The following is a 6,164-nucleotide window of genomic DNA, read 5'->3' on the forward strand; positions in this document are numbered from 1 at the left end:
CGATTATCAAGTAAAGCCCGACAAGTGGGGAGCTTATCGGGCTGCATGGAAGGACTGGTACCCCCAATCCCCCCTGCTGGGTGCTAAGCAGGGGTGGGTTGAGGTAAGCACACACACAGCTTCCACCTCCTTCTATATTGTGCTGCCGCGTTACTCTCTTTTTCGCAGCCAATCAGAGCAGGTGAAGACAGGAAGAAGAAATTGAGCTATAAAGATGTGTTTTGCATACAGAAATAATAATAATAATTATTATTATTATTATTTATTTTATTATTAATATTATTATTATAATAAACACATGCCCAACCGTGAGGGTTGTGTGACATAAAAGTGACATTTTGAATCCCCCCTTGGCTATATTGTCTCTGGGCAACAATGTATGTGCTGAGTTGGCTCCCACTTGTATCCCCACTGACGCTTTTGCTATTGTTCGGTGCTCTTTTTAGAGGCGAGGTGACGCCTGTTCTGTCCACCTGCCAGTGTCACACACACACGGAGGACTGTGGGACCTCCACAGCTGGCCAATCGGCACGTGTCCTGACCTCAGCCACTGAAATGGCGAAGGTCACGGGATGCGTGTGGGGGTGTGTGTGCGTATGTGTGTGTGTGTGTGGTGGGGGAAGAAAGGGAGACTTCGTTATTGCCGTGTACTCACGTGGCTCCAAAGTGACAACTAACACAAGCGGGAATGATAAGCGGGGGCGCCGGCAGCGGGCCCGGCGTGTGCCGGGCTCACCAAAGGTCAGAGGTCGACGCAGCTGCTGCGCTCCTTTTGGTTCTTCGCGAGCCTTTTATTGCCCGGCGACCTGGCATTTAAGGAAGAGAACGATGATTGCTGATTACAAAGCAGGAAAAGGTTACAGTAAGTAAATGATGTGCGTGGATTGAAAGATGAGGGATTCTCTACTTTGTTACTCTACTTAATTAAACACATTTTTCTTTTCTTTTTTCTCTTTTGATGTCTATTCCTTACTTTGTCATGTATTACTGACTATTTGTGCTCCATCTGTTGCATGGAGGTCACTGATCTGAATATAAGACTGGATAGCCGATAGGCCAAGACTTTTGAAGCCGCGAGGCCGCCATATAGCTCCTCCCAAAAAACGTCTCTCGGCATACGCTCCTATAGATTTACAGTGTTCAAATTGAAGAACATTTGAGACTTCGTAAAACAGCATGATTAATTATGTTTTAATTTGTTAAACATAAACAAGAGGACTTCAGACATTTCACAACTTGCCTTGAATACATGTATAAATTATATGCTTAGTGTTCAAAGGAGGAAACTTGTATATTTTTTTAATTAAATATTTATAACATATATAATTTGACTAAAGATGCCTCTGCCAAATCTAATATTGGTGTCTAAGGAACTGAGTGATGAAAGAAAAAGGGGGTCTTTAAAGCAGCACATACCGTTCACTTGTTGATTTTTTTCTTAACTTGTTAAAAACTAGTGCCCACCCCAACACAAACCCCCGCCCCCGGCCCTATACTAACTGACTACTAGCTGTATATGTCTAATATGTACGTATACCGTATAGTTTATACAGTAATCTGCTCGCGAGATGGGAGGAGCAAGATGGCCGCCCTGCTGTCAAATATTCAAATCAATGATAAAGGTTCATAGATGCTATTTAGCGCTAGCAGTAAGCTAGCAACAGGGTTATAATAGTTTGAGATTTTATATTAGAGCTGATTTTTATTTAGTTTTGACTTTTTTTTTATTCAGTTAGTTTTACTTCGTTTTTAGAGTTGGCTTGCTAGTTTTATTAGTTTTAGTTTGGAGTATTTGTTGTGTTCAAGAATTGTACAATTCTCAAACAAATGTTTGAGCTTCTTTTGTATGAACGTGCAGCAAAATGAACTCTAAAAGCTCATGTACAATTGACAAAGACAAAAACAAAGGATATTTTCGCTATATTTATAGTTAAAATTAGATTTGTAAAACTAGGATGTAGTTTCAGTTAGTTTTGTTTTTTTAAATAATTTTCACTTCACAAAAATGTTTTGTTTTTTCCCCCGTTAGTTTTACAATAACCTTGGCTAGCGGACTGAATGGCTAATCTATGTGGTTGTTTTTAAGGACACATGTAATTCTCTTTGTTTCATGTTTGACAGTAAATGACAATAAATCTTGAAGCCTCTTGTTTGGAGAATTGTTAATTGACATTTATAATATATATATATATATATATATATATATATATATATATATATATATATATATATAATTTTTTGCCATTCCTAAGTTTGCCTATTCGCAGGTAGTCCGTTATTTGCTGTTTTTGTGCTCAGGCCAAAGTACTATTTGAGCCTCATCTGGTGGCATCTTTGTGTCGCGGCAGTATGTTGAAGTGAGTTGAGGTGTTTCATTTGCAAATAGTGCTTTGCTGATATTTTGTGGCATCAATGGAATAATTAGGCCAGTTTACATGTCACATGTAGTACCATTGGCTGTCATGTGACAAACACACTAATGTAGACATTGTTTATACTTCAGCCATGTCAATCCCCCTTTACACAGATATTAGCCAGTCTACATTACACACAGTTCCAGTAAAATTCAATAGCCGGCCACCCACCCACAAAGTGGCCTCTTCCCGTGAAACCCAAATACGGTAATCGTCAAACAGTATGTGATGCGTTGAAGAAAAAAAAAAAAACACACACACACACAGACATCTGAGAGACGGCATGAAGATGGGAGTTCCACGGAAAAGGCCTCGCTCGCCAGCCGGGAGAGGCATGAGATCATCGGCCCGTGCTACTCCGCACCATTATCCCTCCCTAAAGCCTCAAACTCCTCCTGTCCCTGCCTCCGATTATCCCCTCTTCCCAACCACACACACACACACACACACACACACACACACACACACACACACACACACACACACACACACACACACACACACACACACACACACACACACACACACACACACACACACACACACACAATGTCACACACTCATCCCACTGTTCTGTTTATTGATGACTCAAGCTTGCCGTTTTCTTTCCGGATACACAGTCAACGCCGGGCTGCTCCGGCACCTCGGGCCCTAATGGACTGATTTGGGCTGTTTACAGCTGTGCTCCTTTCTACAATGACTCACAAAGGAACAAAGGGGCCTCTGTGTGTGTATATGTGTGTGAGAGAGAGGGAACTTCTCCGGTTCTTGTCAACAGGACCTACCCGAGTGCGCTGGACTATTTCTTCGAAAGCCTTCCACCCTTGATAAGCTCTTAGCTTTTATCCGGCTTCCTATTGCATGTCTTGAAATACACTGTGTGTATATTTTATTTTACTGTATAGCAACGCTCAAACAAGCACAGTGCACAACTCTGAACAGTAATGTTAGCATTGATGCTAGCAACATGAGGTGTCCTGGTTTGTTCGCCCTTCAGGGTTGCCATGGCAATTATAAACATATGCTGTTAAACAGTCAAGTCAGTTGCCCCATTTTGTTGTTTTTACAACAACAAAAATCTCAACCTGGAAGCTCCCAGTAAACACGAATAAAAACAGAAGCAACTTCAACTGTAATGCTAGCACAGACGCTATCGCTAACACAATAAGGTGTCCTGGCTGGTCCACAAATGTTCTGGAATACTTAAATAGGTGCTCCAGACGCGCTACGGCAGAAACTGAGAAATTTTAAGATGATATATTTTAAGACGTTGTGAGATTTGTTCTCTGAGAGGTTAGGTTTAGATAAAAGAGCTTGAGGATAGAAAGCAAAAAAAAAAAAAACACACATATAGAACAAAGGTTAATGTTTCCATTGTTGAAGTTACAGAAAGAAGGAGGAAAGATTTTCAACATTAAATTGGGTTAAGCTAATCATTCCCATTTGAGGTTTGCTCTGTAATGTCAATTAAGCAATTAAAAGGCTAATTTGGATAATAAGCAGTTCAAAATGAGCACCTATAGAGTTAATTTACGTATTATGCTTAAAGAGGATTAAACCCCTCCCTCCCCCTATATTCTCTTTCACCCTTGAACCTTTCACCCAGTCCCCTGGCGTTCCTCCTGTCAGTTGTGCGTCTTTCCATGCATACCTGAATGTATGAGGGCCTCCTTAGTGTGTTTGACATCAAATTTCCACTCGACGTGGTTCTAAAAGGCCAGTTTGTTTAGTGCAAAGCCCGGACGCGAGCCCCACTCGCCGATTAACTCGCCTGGGGAACAACACCCTGTTGGAATGTCTGGAATTCTCCACAACAAGGATTAGCTCATCCCTGTCTGTTGTCTCTGGCTTGTGTGTTTGTCATTCTTTCCCCCCGCGATGGACGGACACACACACGAGAGACACACCAGAAACGCACAAAAGCTTGACCTGAAGGCCTGAGATACCAGGACAGCGCCAAAGAACACTACATTATTACACTGGCCCGCAAAAACAGCCCATCCATGCTGTTACCTGGCTTTTTTTTTCTCATTCTTCTTATCTGAGTGGATCATTTTTTGGATCTGAGGAGTCGTTTCAGCCATCATCAACATCAGAGACACGAGAGCAGCGCACATTCAAAAATAGACCTTTCAAGAATAAGAAGCCTCTTTATAACTGTACATTATAGTCAGAAACTAAGTGCAATAGATACAATGTACACTAATGCACCACATAAGGATGATTATTGGACGTAGAGATACACCTTTTCATGGCCCAAAGAGAAGCAGCGTACCCATGTCACATGTACACATGTCCACTTTAAGTATGCAAATAATGAGACCTCTACATGACCTCTAGATGTTAATAATAAATAATGATAACATAATAATAATCTGTTTCAAAACCGCTCTCATCATTGGAATTGTTCCATTTGGTCACCATGTTGTGGCAACTCAAAGCAATAGTTGGTCAACATCGCTCTCTTGTGGACAATGTAATATAGCACCAACTATAAAACGTCATTATTTAAAAAAAATATATATATGATTTTAAAAAAAACAAGTTAAGAAAAGAAACAATTTACAAATCTTTGTCATCTTAAAAAACAATGGTTTCATCTAAAGTTATTATTATTATAAATACAATTTTAGTATTAATGTAATTATATTATTGTTAGAGTTGGGAGGATTACTTTGAAAAAGTATTCCAATAAAGTTACTAATTAACTGTTTTTTTTCCTGTAATTGTAAAGGAACCCATTGACATTTTTTGTATCCTAATTACATAATGTTATTAAATGTACATTACTCCCCCAAGCCTGATTATTGTAAATATATATTAGAAATTCCGATTACAAGGTGACAAGACAAACATAAAGAAATAATTATTATTATTATCATTATTATTATTGCAATATGTTTGAACTACAAAATATCATTGGGAATTTATTTGTGTGAAGAGTAGATCTTCTTATTCGTTTCCACGGAACGCTGAATAACAAATTCATTACCTGTATCATAATTTCACAGATAAGTCCACTTATATAATAACCCATATTATTGTGTTTTGCTTTGTCACCTTGAATAAGAAGAGTATCACCTGACTCGTCAAAGTGGACTATGGCCTGCGTGTGACGTACTGCGAGTTGGTGGGAATCCCACATGATAAAATGTCAGTTTTATTTCCTCCTCAATGCAAACTGACAGAAACTATAACTGGCATTTCATAAGGAAGTGTCATGCTGTACATACACTGTTTAAGGAAGCTCTTTTGACATTTAATACTTGTTACAAAAGAGTACATTGTTTTGTTTTTTTATTGTTTGAGTCACCGGATGCTTGCGGCGTGTTTTCAGAGAGCATCTGGCAAAGCAAAAGTTTCAAAGTAGCAAGATCTTCCTGGTTGATCATGTGCAGGCCTTGTGTTCTCTTATTTGAAGTCAAATGTTTTTAGGTTTACAATTGATGTCAAAAGTCTACACACCCCTGTTCAGAGGCACTTTGATGGCGGCAGGTGTGTGCCATTACCCCAGTTTGACTGGGTGTGCACACTTATGCTACCACATCTCTGTTGTTTATGTTTAATTCCCTTCCTGAATATATATATATATATATATTTTTTTTTGTACAGGTCACATTAATGGTGAATTTTTTTTTTAAATGATTAATCCTGGTCTTTTTTTTTTTTACATCACAAATTTCTTTTTTCTTGATTATGTCATAAAAAATTATTGAATCAAAGATTTCAATCATAGAAAAGTTCATCAAT

This window comes from Leptonotus elevatus, chromosome 17 (genome assembly GCF_054856555.1).
Source record: "Leptonotus elevatus isolate MCC_2025b chromosome 17, RoL_Lele_1.0, whole genome shotgun sequence".
Taxonomy (NCBI): Eukaryota; Metazoa; Chordata; class Actinopteri; order Syngnathiformes; family Syngnathidae; genus Leptonotus; species Leptonotus elevatus.